At 40.4% G+C, this 13,606-nt stretch overlaps 1 long non-coding RNA gene across 1 annotated transcript; it reads right to left on the bottom strand.

The window, feature by feature from the left end:
* Positions 1-12,156: 12,156 nt before the first annotated feature.
* Positions 12,157-13,166, bottom strand: LOC138913045 (uncharacterized). Its single transcript, XR_011418620.1, has 3 exons — positions 13,047-13,166; positions 12,753-12,828; positions 12,157-12,312 (listed from the first exon to the last, which is right to left on the bottom strand). It is a non-coding gene; the product is annotated as an uncharacterized lncRNA (long non-coding RNA).
* Between the last annotated feature and the right edge of the window lie 440 nt (positions 13,167-13,606).

The raw sequence follows: 13,606 nt of genomic DNA, 5'->3' as shown, positions 1-13,606 counted from the left end.
ACATGAGCTAAATGCGTTTGCGGTTGAATTGTTGCCTTGCCGTTTGTTTTGTTGCTTTTGCCTTTGCCACCAACTCCACTGCAACATAATTAGAAAGCGGGATGGCGGAATGGCGGGGTGGCTGGCAAGTCGGAAGTCATGATTCACGAGTGCCGCACACGCCGCAGTAATTAACACACAAACAGCCGAGTCAGTCAGTCCCACCAACTGCCAACTGCCGGAGTTAGCAGGGCGGCTCAAGGATGCCCCGTGTTGGCTTAAAGACCACTGCAAACCTCAAAAGATCTGCACCACACAACCACCCAGCAGCACTCACTCTCACTCACATTAGCATAAAAACCACTGGGCCAAAGCGGAGAGTTTCGGGCCAAGAGACCCTCGCCTCCACCTCCTTGGGGTATGGAATTTCCTATTTGACAAGTGCCAAAGTTGGGCCGTCATAAAATTAGCGCCGTTTTTAACTTTGCCCAGTACACAAAGGGCATCAGATGGAAATGGTATGGGGAAAGATGGTGGGTCGAATAGCCTCCGACATCCCTTTCCCCAAATGTGCTGCTCCCATCCCAAAGGCACACACTAAGCAAATAAAGAAAAGGCCAGCCAAAAGTGGAATCATAAAAAGGAAACACCGAAAATATTCAAGCTAAGGATGAACTCGTGAGTCAAGATATCAAAAGTTTTCAAAAAATAATATTGCATTTCCAAAAAAAAATTTTTTTTAGAGGGGATGTTGAACATTGATTTAACAATCAAATATTTAAATAAATAACAATATTTTAATTATGTTCAAATTAGGTCGGAGTAATTCTCGTAATTTTGTTATATTAATTCCATTTTATGTTCATTACGAAAAATTAAAAACTCAAAATGCCTTTAAATGAAACTGATTGCAAGTTGATTATAATTAAAATGTATTAAGGAAATATAATAGTATGTTAGCATATAAAAAAGGAAGAAATACAACATCCATAATTCAAGAGGAGAAGTGAAAAGAACATTTTTGAGAATTTCCAGAGGAGTTACTGCCATCTCTAGCGTAAGTTTACTGATTTTTGAATACCTTTCGGACTAGCGCAGGCCCCTCGCGACCCTTCGACTGCGGCATAAAAACAAATGAGGCCCCAAACGGGCACTGGCACTTCGCTTCACGGGCGGCCCAGTCGAGCGTTCCGTGATGAAATGGCAAACATTCCGGCCGAGTTCGGCCATTTCTCATAGCAAAAGTAAATAGGCTACCGGGCCAGAGGGCGCTGCTTTGATGGCTCTAATCGATCAAAGGCAAACGCCAAATCAATTGCCCGCTGCCTCCTGCGATTCGGCATTCAGGATTTTGGTGCGGAAGTGGCCACGGCAACGAAAATCACTTACCATAATGAGGGCCTAGATGGTCCAGACCGCCCGGATCGCATATACATACATACGTACATGGGTATTTTATAAGTACGTGCTAATAAATCTGCCCGAATGTGTTTATTTATTTGGTTTCCGTAGCGGTGGAGCCTGTCACTGCTGCCTTACACTTTCCATTGATTTATGCCGACCGCGTTTGTCGTTTTAAATATTTATCGAAATGATTGGCGTCCACTTGGCTCACATCTTAATTATCGGCCCGGCCGGAGTTGAATGAAAATGCATGAGGGCGGGCCAAAGCGCCTCAATTTACATGGCAATGGAGTTGCGAATACCAAGTGGATTACACTGGTCAGCTGGATTATGCTTAATAAATTATGAGATATATTTAAATTATGAAGTATCGAACATTATCTCAAATAGGATTCAAGAAAATAAAAGAAATTCTAAAGATATTCTACTCAGCTAATAGAACCTTACAAAAAATTCTTAAAATATTAAAAATATTAAAATAGAAATAAAACAGCACAATTTAACGTGCTATTCTTGCTTTAACTGATATTAAAAATTCAAGGCAACCTACATTTATAAAATATAAATTCAAAAAAAAATATTATATTATCATATCATATCACACCCTTGTTGAGCAGTGTATTCCAATTAGGACGCGGCATGCGTGCTTCGAGTGCAGCTCCGCTTATACCGCTGTACCGACGGGCTTAATGAGCGGTCATCTTCAATTAATGTGCAAAATATGCATTCACCATTTTTAATTTATTTTAACCATCCTTCCGCGACGGCCCGGTTGAATGGGAGCGGAACGGCGTGGCACGATGGAGTGGCAAGTAATGCCAGGCGCTGGCTGCCATATCACTTACCTTGCATATTTTATTGAAATTCAACACCCGCATATAAGTTTTGTGTTACTAGCGCTGGCCAGCGTCCACGTAAATTGCCAAATTACGTTGCCAGCATTTCGAATGTGGCCGGGAAGCCCTAGAGGAACTGTAACCGGAGAGAGTCGTCGGGGAAATCGGTCCTGCGCTGTCCGCCTGTCTGCGTGCGCCTTAATTACCCGTTATATTAGAACCGACTCCAGCACTCCAACACTCCCCGTCTGTCCATCGCAAGACGGCTCGTATTTTTCGGTCCTATAATTGATATTTTGGGAATTGCGGGTCTGTCTTGGGCGTACGTTTTGTGTTGCGTAACATTCAAAACGCTTCAAGAATATTAAATTCGGCAATTTGGTGTGGAGTCCTCTAGCATGATTATTAGGACTACAATTCATAGTGCTTTTTCAGATAATATTCACAAATTGTATATTTTTAAACAATACTTTTTAAATTCACGCTTTTAAAAGTATTTATTATCATAATCAAAACCTTTTTATATCTTTTAAAATTCGTAATCAAAAAAATTAACAAAAAATGAATAAACAAAAAAATAATCCAATTGAACAACAAATTTATGAACCCTAAATATTGCCATTTTATTTGGTGTGTCTGAAATCTTTCTTACTAAAAACAAACTTAGCTGTTATCCAGATCGAATGTATAAATTCTTAATTTAATTTAATCATCATACCGTCAATATACCGCACAAAATTCCAATAGATCATTACACACATTTTATTGGAAAACCCCCGTTTTTCCGCCGCGCTACCTTTTTTTTTGGCCCGTCCATTATTAAAAGGTTTTGCGGTTTTTCTGTTAACCAATTTGCTTGTTTCCCGTTTACATGTGGATGCCATTTTGGATATTGAACTGCCGTCTCATTCCGTCACTTGTCCGCCGCTCGCCGGCTGCTGGTGAAATATTGAAAACTTTTGTGCGGTCGCCTGCTGGATTTTTATCCTTGTATCCTTGCATTTCCGCAATTGTCAATTAAAAGTATTACGACGGGACCCAGGGGAGTGGGAGGACGAGGGCGAAGGCGAAGGACGATGAGTATCGCCCACAAAGAGGCATGTAAAAATCAATCAGAGGACGGCGACATCGACCGCATTAGCTGGCCAACTAGGCGAGGAGACGAATCGGACGAATGGAGCCGAGAAACCGCAGTCAACTTGCTGATTGCTCTTTGTCCTCTGGCCATAATCCCGGCAACGAAACCAAGCCCAAGTCCTGCTCCTTGTATTTGCCTCGCCTCCGCAGATCCTTCGCTCCTCCGCTTCTCCGATTCTCGGATTCTGCGGCTGCTGTGGTGGCCTTTGTGCTCGATTTAGTTTCGGGCCGAAAAACTTTTGCCGTCTGCCAATACAAGAGTAATTATCGGAAATGCGGTCTAGACGTAATCCCGGCTAATGAGCAGTTACGACTCCTTCAAGTGTCGCCCCGGACAAATTGAAATCCGTTGAGTTAGTGGCTGTGTTCGTGGCTATGTGGCTGTGTGGCTGTGGATATGTCAAAATATGAACTGTCGTGGCATTAATACAGCGAGTGCATTTGACAGACCGACGACGGCAACTTCTGCTAAACTTCACTTTTCTTCTTTTTTATTTGCCCCAAACTGAAGGACAGACGAGTCGCAGTCCTGACAGCTGATTGATGCATTTTGCAATTATTTTTGACGCTGCCGGCGAGCTGAGATTGAAAACTTGTCAGTTGCATTGACGGAAAGTGCGGAAAAATGCCGAAAATGCACATAAATGATGCGACAACGAGATCGGTCTGTTAACACGATTTATCAGTTTAAAAGTGGAGAAGAGATTGTCTAACTTAAATCAAGAAACTACAATTACTTAGTGACGAATCGCAGGTCTTTTTAAAGTGAATGTAGAAAAATTAAAGCTTAAAACCAATTAAGTTGGAAAAGCTACAAGAAATAATGAAAGGAATTTCGTAAAATTTTTATAAAGGGTTGGAAAAAATCCTACACCTTGAAATTTTATTTAAACTGAAAAAACTGGCTTTAACTTGTTAAAAAGGTATTTTAAAATGCTACATTGTTCGGCAATAGAAACATTAATACGCTGCACGCCCAAATGTAAAATCATTTTTCGTCACAAAGTTAATTCGTTGAGGAGCAAAAGGTTTAGCTTTCGTTGATAGCCACCTTCAAAGAGAATCTTTTTCAAGAACATAAGTAGTTTTAATAAATCAGTTGTTTAACTTTCTGACTTTACTTACTACCAGAATTGTCATCACTGCGCTGTCCAAAGGGAGAAGACCCAGGGGAGTTTCAGCACACGCCTGAACAATTTTTATTTGCCACATTTTATCTACATCGAAACTTTGGCGTAACAAAAGATTAGCAAAGTTATGCCAAAAGAGCGAAACTTGTTCTTCCTGGGCTCTTTTTTCTACCTGCCTTGCCTTTACCGGTTGTAACAATTTTTCCCTGGCCAATTCTCCGGCGTGCTGGCGGAAAATGCATAGAATTCAACTAATTAAGACGCAGGGCGAGGAAGAACTGAGGAACTGAGAAACTGAGGAGAGCGTGCGAGAGATCTTATCGTTTGTGCCGAGGTGCTGAAAAATATTAGAAAGTTTCGCTGCCTCAGAGGAAACTTCTGCCTTTGACCAGCGGCAGAAATAAAGTACGCAAATGACAGCAAATCCTCAGGACGACGATGAGGATGACGACGATGGCGACGGCAAAGGGAGCGCACTGCAATTTTCTGCATAAAAATAAATTGGCTGGGGATCAAGCTCGAACTTAAAGAGCCCGGAAAAGCGCAGGTGGCTGCGGAGCGAGGAGTGCCAGATGCAAATTGCTTAGTTTTATGGCTTTGGCTGCAGCTAATCGAAGTGAAGCCAATGAAAGGTAATAAGAGTTCTGCAAGTGCAGTAGTTGTCGGGTGGGAAATAAATTGCAATTGCAGATGGCCCTGGCACACACTTGATTTTATTCGCCCCGAGGCGACGGAGACAGATAATTGAGTGCCGAAGAGTGTGGAAAATTGATGTACGGCTTCGTTGTATTTATGAGAGATACTTTGCACTACTTTTCCCTCTTGCCAAATTGATTACCGCAAATGGCCAGCAACTGCGCTTTAACTGGATTTTAAATTGTCCTCGGCCAACTCGCAGGATGCGCAGAGAATGTAAGCCGCTTGTAAGCCGAGCAAGAAATGCGCCATCCCTTTTTGGTATAATTAAGTATTTACTTTCACTTTGCCGTCCAAGGGTGTGGGGCCCTACTATGGCCATAGATGTAGCCGGGACAGGAAGCGGAAATGCGATGCGATGCGGCAGGGAAATCAAGAAGCAGAAGCCATCCGAGCACCGACATGAAAACTAAGCGAAAAAGCAATTAGAGCTAAACAATGAGAGCCAAGGGAAGAGGAAAGGGGAGCAAGGCGGGGCGGGGCAAAAGGGAAAAACGATGCTGTCTCTGCAAACTTGATATTATGGGGCTGCCATGTGTAAAATGCAGGCGAGCACGAAAATCCCAGAGAGCTGCCAGAGGGGAGTTGGCAATAAAAGTAGCGTGTGCATATTTCAAGCAAAAATGCAACATAAAAACATTAAACAAATGCCAGACGACTACGAAGAAGTAGGCGAATGGGCAGACCCAAATACAGATGCAGTTTAAGGGGAGAGGCAACGGGAGGTATACTTCATGTGTCGCTGCAAGGACTCGCATAACGTATACGTCCCGTTGCCGCTGCGATAAGTGTGACAAACTGACATGGCAGCTGAGCTCCTCCTCGGCCGATCCAGGCTCGTAATTTGATATGAATTTGCAATTTACACTGACAATTTTCCATAGCCCAACCCCCTTCCCCTAAAAAGGGCGGTTGCCTTTTGCGTGCAACGTGGCGTATGCGTAATTATGGCTTTGCCAACGGCCACATCACAAGAAGAAGCACCGACTTCAAAGCTGAAATCGGAGAGCCAAGCGGCGGCCCCAGGTGCACCGAACTTTGATTAACCCATTTGCCATCTACGCGACAAGCACACACTGAAAACCAGAAAACCAGAAAACTCCACTAAACTGGGACATTCTATGGACCAAGGATCGGGATCGCATCGCGCGTTTTGGTGGCTTTCCTATCAAAGACTAATTAAAAACTTTGGCCAATGCCAAAAGCACAAAAAACGCTTGCCATGTGCAAAGTTTTGTCATTTGAAAATTTAAACAAAAAGCTGAGGCAGCCAGCGGCAGCAACAACAACTGCAACAAGTGCTGCTGCTGCTTCTGCTGCCACCGCTTCCTTTGCCACAGTGGCAACTTTGAAATTAATAAATTATTCATGATAAATGAAAGTTGCGCGAGTTTCTCGTGGCTAGGAGAAATTTTCGGGGGAACTTTTGCTGGGCCAGAAGCTGAAATCAATGCTAGTACTAGGGTACTTTGAAATCAATAAAGTTGGGGTGGAGTAAATAAAATAGGACAGCTTTATGCGGGCTCACTGGCCTCGGGCAGTCACTGCAATTGCTGGCACAAATTCAAGAATGGATATGTCAATCAGAACGCGCCGTTAAGCAGCATAATCAAGCTGGCAATGGTTTTTACTTCGCGCGCTGTGGCATCGCTTTTTATGAGCTGCAAGCCGAGCCAATTCAAATTTCTTCGTTTTTTTCAGTTTTTAAAGATTCCTGGCAGGGTATCAAAAGGCAATAGAAGACTGGATAACATTTTATACAGCCGAAATATTTTTAATTCCAAAGAGTCTCGAGCTAGAGATTGAAAATTGTCGATATTTTCGATTAATATCGATATTTTTTCAAGCTCTACTTTGACCAAAAGAAATCATTTGAATTTTAAAGTCTCTATAAAAATATCGAAAAATATGCTAAATTTTTTAAATTAAAATATCCATGGAGTTCATTTTAAGGATTTTTAGTTATTTTCTTATTTTATTTTATCTTATATACTTATACGAATATTATTTCACTGCACCTATAAACCGACAGGGTACATTCCACTTCCGCACACACTGTGTTATTTCTGCCAGGTGGCAGGGTTTTTAAAAACGTTGACATGAATAAATATAATAAATGCAGTTTACCACTTTAACAATTTGTCTGACGTCCGTGCCTTTTTTTGGGTTTTTTTTTGGCCTGCACCTTGCGGACCGCTTGGTTTTGATTTTTTGTCCAGGGACCCGTGAATCGTGAATCGAGGATTGCGAATCGGGAGTGAAAAATGCATGTGGCACAAATGGCAATCAGCGACATTAATAAATAAAATCGTTGGTCTTTTGCCAACCGACAGTAATAACATGCACGGGACAAACAACAGAAATCAACAAACAAAATGCGATTTTGGGTGGAGCGGAAAAAAAGTGAACGAATTTGTTCGCTGTTTGTTGTTTTGCTTTCGCTATTTGCTGTTTGCTGGCAAACAGAACTACACCCAAAAAAAAAATCCTGAGTGTCAATTTAATAACTGTGGGTTAAAATGACACTGCCCCTAGGATCAAATTTTTGGGGTCAATTTGCTCCCAAATGAGTGTCAAAAGTACACCGCGTTTTCAGAAAAATCGTATTTGATACTAAATAGTGTCATTTTGATAAAACTAGGTTCACTTCGATCCCAATAATTATCATTTTTGATTTTCGAAGTTCGAAGTTCGGCGATGTTTTACTCTAGTATCGATTTCGTTTATACTTGTCAAGAGTTCGCTCGCGCGCAAAATGGTTCGATGGCCCAGTTGGTAAGGCGTCTGCCTCTGATGCGAGAGGTCCCCGGTTCGAAATCCAGATAAATCAGAGTAGGTAAAAAGTTTTTAAAATGCAAATGTATCATTTTAAGAACAAAAATGTTAAGTTGTGTTAGATTACTGATAAAAAAAAAAAAATAATGGTGTTGCGAGCGGGATTCGAACCTCGTTCCCCCGAGCACAAAATAATATCAGAACCTAACGCCTTGGCCCCTGAGCCACGCCCATATTAATTTTTCCCATGGCAGAATGGTTACAGGAGCTTTCAAGCAAATGTCAAATTTTATTTAATACTAAGAAAATGACACCGGCTAGTGGCTCTTTGACACCAAAAAGGGTCAAATTAATATTTTCGAAAGTATTAAAGTGACACCAGAATAGGGTCAATTTAATGACGTTCGGATCAAAGATTTTTTTCCACTCAATAGTGTCACATTGACACCTAAATAGGGGCATATTGATGACTACTTTTTTTTGGGTGTATGTCAGCATTTTTCATTATGTGCCAAGAGGCGGCGGAAAGGGAAAGGGCAATTGTTGTGTTGCAGTTGGCATCATTTTTTAAGGCGCCACTTGAGTGGACAGCCATCGAAATGTAATTACAACGCAGATAGCATATTTTAATTAAATTCTGCAAAATCAAAGGGCAGAAAAACCAAGAGCAAAGCCATCGCAGCTATCATGTTCGATGCAATTTCCAGTACTTCCGGTGTGTCACTCGCCATCGTGAGGCAATGGAAATCCATGTGGACAGAAGTACAAAAGTTTTGTGAGCGGCTTATGCGGCGTATGCGCAACGCAAAGCCGAACAATTTAAATTGCACAAAAAGTGCCAGCACGTTGCTCTCTAATTTTAATTGTGGTAATGCGGTTTGCCGGCTTAAGCCCAAGCCAAAGCCCATTTTGGAGAACCCCTCGGCTTTTAGCTGGGGGAGTGGAACGAAACGAAAGGTAACCGCGCTGTTTGTCAAACAAATTAGCAAGCTGCCTAAGAAGAACTTGCAGTAGTTTTGCAACTTTGCTACTTTGTTATTGCAGGGCAAACAATTTTGTGAAAATTTAATTAAACTTTCGCCGAGTGCTGCCACTTTAAAGGACACTTGCCAAAGCCGAAAGCACGAAGAGGCAGGGAAAAGGGCAGAGAAGCAAATGAAGACTGCGAGGCAAAATATGTCAAAATCAAGGAGACTTTTCCGACCATCGTACGTTGATCGATTGACTCGTTGCCCGAGCCCATTTCATTTCGGACCAAATTGTTGGCAACATTTTTTAACTTTTATTGTTGCTGTCACTGGCAGAAGAATCGCCGAAGACTACGTGTCTTTTCCACGCTCGCCACTCATCAATTTTCCTCGTCCCCTCTTGCCACTTCGTTCGCCGTCAAAATGGGCAAAAAGGAAATGGGAAATGGCCATGGAAGGCAAACGGAAAGGGGGCGGAAACAAAAGCGCTCCAAAAAATTATGCTAGCCCATTTGCAAACAAGCCACTCGACCGATGCTCAACAACTGCTGCAATTTTCGGTTTATAGCCCTTGCTCCTGATCCTGCCACTGCTCCTGTTTTCTGTTTCAGTTTCTGCTGTCCTTCTGCAGGACGAGTGCATTTGCAGCTTAAACTCAATCAGCTGTAATTTGCACAATGCGGCACAGCAAAAGGGGCTTACTGCCATCGAAACGAGTTGGAGTGCATTAACCAGGAACAGAAAACCAGGAACAGGAACAGTGTACAGTGGCCATCCTGGATATCATCATCTTTGCTCTCCTCGCAGTTTGATTGCTGCCGCAGACACGCTCAGCATGTGTGAACCCAAGCCCACTCGGCTAGATAAACACACGGCCATCCGCTCGGAAGTTAATGATTATGCCAGATTTTCGGTTGCACTGGCCTTCGGAATTTGCGTATTATTTTAATGCCGATAATTTCCGAATAAATGCTTCATTTACCGGCGGCGAGACTAGCAGTCGAGTGGATTGCAAGAGCCATTGCAAAATTGCTGAATAAATCAGAAATCGAGCCACTTACACAGCCACCAAACGATTGCGGTCTGCTGGCCAGTAGTCATTGTTAAAAATGCACTCGGAAAAATGGTTTAGCTAAAAAAGGTTTAAAAAAGGATTAAGTTAATTAATTTCAAAAACTGAAACATATCCCCGTAAATTATTAAATACATTTCTGGGAAAAAAAGGTTTTCAGATTTCAATTATTTAAATTTCTGGTTTTGTATTTCTAAGGTAAATACATTTTTTTCTACCCATTTTTATATAGCTCTGATTTTTGGAGCAATACTATTATTATAACTGGCTTATGACCCACCATCAATGCTATTGCTTATTAAAAAAAATATTTTAAATAAATAAGTATTTTTTCAATTCGTAATCATAAAAAAGTATAACTTAAATCTCTGAAATGTTTTATATTTTTCGGCCATCAAAAACTACAATTGTTCATTGCAAGGAAAAAACCTTTACATAAATTCAAATGGGATCCGTCAGTCATATTTTCTGAGTGTCCTACACGTGTGTTCCGGGCGAAGGATTTAAAAGTTGCAAATGGACACAAAAGCGATTTCCAGCTTATTGGTTCGGCATTAATAATTTAATGGGCCCTGCTTTTGGCCGACGCCAGCAGTTGTTTAGTTTTGATTTTGATTTCGTTTTCGTTTCTTACAAGCTGACACAAGCCACACACCGCACACGGCAATATCGCATATGTTGCAGATCCGGCAAACGAGTTGAGGACCGGAAATGGCCATTTTCTGCCCGGTTTTTCCGCTTTCCCCAGGACCATTGTCACCTTTTTTTTCTGGCCGGCCAAGGAGCTGCTGCTGAAAAGAAAAGGCAGAGCAAAAACAACTGTCAGTGGCTTGTTGCCTTTTTATTGGGTTCCCCTTTTTTTTTGTGTTTTTGAGATTTCGCTGCGTGTGTGAAGAGGGTAGCTTTTTATGCGTCCTGTCAACGCAGCAGTTTCCTTGGGCTTTTGGGTCCTCGAAATCCAAGTGTCGGCTGACAGCCGGCTGTTGGCAGTTGCCAGTTGGTAGCTGGCAGTTCCTGTTTCTGTTTCAGCTTCTGTTCCTCTTCCTGTTGCACCTAATCGCATAAATGTGCTGCCAATGAGTGGTGCTGCTGCATATTTCATAAGCTAACAGGCCGGGTGTTGCCACCCACCTGGGAAGGCATGTCAAGGCAAAAGTTAACAGGATCAGCTGGATGAGCACAGAAGGAAAAATATATCGGGATCACAAATTTTAAGTTTAAAGAACGGTTTTGAAATTGAAGCAAAGTTCTAAAATAATGTATTTTACAATTAAATTATGGTTATAAATTTGTAATTTAATTTCCCTTTCTTCAAAAAGGGTCATTTAATTTTTCTATGCAGAAATTCGATCATTTTATTTTATGGAAAGAAACAATATTTAAATTATGGAATAAAATTTTAAAAAATTCTAATTTAAAATCTGAAGAAATTAAGTTTTAAATTTCTAATTTTCCAAGTGCATCTAAAAAGATACAATATCTAAGAGCTGCACTCCTGCAGCAGATTTAAAGTTTTTAAGTTGCCTGACCATCATTCTGCCTGGACGCCATTGATGGGCTTGACCAGCTTACCTGACCCAACAAAAGCGCCTTACAAGGGGCACAAAAAATAAAAGTGGAAGTCGGAGGGCAGGGTGGAAATGCGACAGGCGGAGGCAACTTATTTGGCAAAGGATTTGGCCTGGCTTAATGATAGTTTCAATTATCGCCCATGCACTCATAAAAAAAAATCGAAGAATTTCCTTAAAATCTAGAAAATTCTTTCTTGAATTTTTGCCAAAGGCGACCTCACCTTTGTTTCAAGAAATGGTTTTTTTGAAAGGCACCATTAAAACCAGAAAAAATATTTCTTGTTTTAAGAAATTAAATTTCTTAAAACAAGAAAGGGTTTTTTAGAAAGCCACCATAAAAACAAGAAAAAATATTTCTTAAAACAAGAAAGGCGATTCTTGTTTCAAAGGTGGTTTGTTTCTTGTTTCAAGAAATTAAATTTCTTAAAACAAGAAAGGGTTTTTTAGAAAGGCACCTTTTGAACAAGAAAAATTCTTTCTTGTTTAAATTTCCTTTCAAGAAATTTTATTTCTTGATTTAAGAAATAATATTTCTTGAAGGGAAGTTTTATATTAACACTGAAACCCTAAAAATAAAATGTAACTTGGTTTTTTCTTTTGCATATTTTATTTATTTAAATTTAAAACATTTAACACTGAACATTTAAACAATTTTAAATAACACATTTTTGACTTAAGAAAACATTATTATAACCAAATATGTAGTTGCAGGCATAAAAAATTATTTTCTTCGGCTTTCCTCATCTGGAAAAAAAGAGTTATTGGGATATCAATGATTTGTTTTTAGATAAGAATAGATAGATGTTTTTAGATAATAGATAATAATGTAATGTTAATAATAGCCAAAATACAAACACGTTGGTCAGACGACCGAGAGAGGAGCAAGACAGGTAGAAAATGAAGGAAGGGTTGAAAATCTAATTTCAGAAAGAGCCACATACATACATATATATTTACATACAGTCCTTTGCGCGAAGGGAGACCGAATGTAAGCAGGTCAGATCATGACAATTTTAAGAAGGAGTAGAGAGAAACGTCGCGACGCGTAGGTCAAGCGAGCGAGAGAGAGGAGCAGAATATGAAAGGGTTGAAAATCGGGTTTCAGATCGGGTGAGCCGCGTACATGCATAGATATTTACATGCATACATAAGTATGTCAAACAAATACAACATATTTTTCTTACCTTAGAAGGTTTTAAAACAAAATTACAGCTTCGACAAACAAATTATTTGGCTGTTGCAACTGCAGGTATTTTCACTCTGAAAAATAAATAGAATGCGAGTAATAAGATAAAGTTATTATAGAACTGTACACCCACAAATTTATGTACAAATGTATGTATGTACGTAGCTCTTAGCTAAAAAACAATTCACCTAAATTGGTATACGCTTGTTAAAAAGATTTGAAATGTATCCTTTAATTACATACATACAATTGTACGCCCGCTATACAAAAAATTATATACATATTTACATACCTTTGAATATTCGGAAAAAGGCTTCACCTCTTATCCGCTTGAAAATCACGTCCATCACTCACGAATTTTTTTCACAACTGACGCTCGGGGGATCAGAGAAGTCGGTAGCCGGATAGCAGTCGGGCCGAGTAGGCCCTTCGTCCCACTTCGTTTTTCTTGTCGTTAACATTCGGCAGCCGAAGGAAGTCAATGGCTACTTTCCTATATTCTAGGGTCATTTCATTCATATATTCAAAGGTGATTTTGTCCTAAAATACGTACAAAAATGTTTTGGCTGCGACGGCAAAACAGACATATGAGATTTTCATTTTTCTATTTTTAAGAAAAATTCTTTCTTGAATTTTTTCCATCAAGAAAGGTTTTCTGTATTCAAAGGCCAATTTTCTAATAACAAGAAATTTTTTTCCTATTTTCAAAGGTAGGCCGATTCAATGGCGAGATTTCCAAAATTTAGAAATTAATTTTTATGAGTGTGTCCCAGCCTCGTGCACCATTGCACATGGTACAGACCTCAGATTTCAGATTTCCGACCTCATGGCAAACAGGAGCAATGCGTTTAG

The sequence above is a fragment of the Drosophila takahashii genome, chromosome 3L (assembly GCF_030179915.1).
Source record: "Drosophila takahashii strain IR98-3 E-12201 chromosome 3L, DtakHiC1v2, whole genome shotgun sequence".
Lineage (NCBI taxonomy): Eukaryota > Metazoa > Arthropoda > Insecta > Diptera > Drosophilidae > Drosophila > Drosophila takahashii.
The sequence above is the reverse complement of the archived record's forward strand: the minus strand, read 5'-3'. Positions and strand labels throughout refer to the sequence as shown.